At 49.5% G+C, this 642-nt stretch overlaps 1 non-coding gene across 1 annotated transcript; it reads left to right on the top strand.

Moving 5' to 3' along the window:
* Positions 1-289: 289 nt before the first annotated feature.
* On the top strand, positions 290-363 carry Trnas-gga (transfer RNA serine (anticodon GGA)). Its single transcript has one exon. It is a non-coding gene; the product is annotated as a tRNA-Ser (tRNA).
* The last annotated feature ends 279 nt before the right edge of the window (positions 364-642 follow it).

The raw sequence follows: 642 nt of genomic DNA, 5'->3' as shown, positions 1-642 counted from the left end.
AGAATTTCGTTCTCTCGGGATTTCGTTATCGCGGGTTTCGACTGTATATAAATAGCTCGCCGTTAGTATGCTGGAGGATGTACGCATGGTGGCCGAGCGGTGTTACGACCGGCTCTAGACCGGTGTTACGACCGGCTCGAATTCATCGACAACTCGAAGCAATTGGACACATATTGCAAATCAGTTCTGCGGAATCCCGCAATCAGTTCTGCGGAATCCTGATTTGCAATGTGTGTCCAGTTGCTTGGAGTTGTTGATGAATTCGCCCGCGCGCTGCCAATTGCTAGCTTCCTGGTTAGCTCAATTGGTAGAGCGACCGCCCTGGAAAGGCGTTGGTCCCGGGTTCGATCCCCGGACCAGGACGAATTTTTGGGCAACTAAGAGGCTTTATTTCTGAGAAATCCGTATGGATTTCCTTGTGGCTTCGTGCTATAAACGGGTGGTTGTCTATTTTCCCTTTCTTAACAATGACTTCAAGTTCACTTTTTGGCACTCTCTGGGCGCTTCTGGACAGCTAATGCTATTTAAAGGGTAAAAGAGGCAGTATTTTATCAGTTCCGCTGTTTCGTTTTTCCACTGCGGCGGGGATTTTTAAAGCTCCTTCGCAGTCGGGCGGGTGAGCGCTCGTGGTTTCAGCTGTGG

This window comes from Rhipicephalus sanguineus, chromosome 1, assembly GCF_013339695.2.
Source record: "Rhipicephalus sanguineus isolate Rsan-2018 chromosome 1, BIME_Rsan_1.4, whole genome shotgun sequence".
Taxonomy (NCBI): Eukaryota; Metazoa; Arthropoda; class Arachnida; order Ixodida; family Ixodidae; genus Rhipicephalus; species Rhipicephalus sanguineus.
The sequence above is the reverse complement of the archived record's forward strand: the minus strand, read 5'-3'. Positions and strand labels throughout refer to the sequence as shown.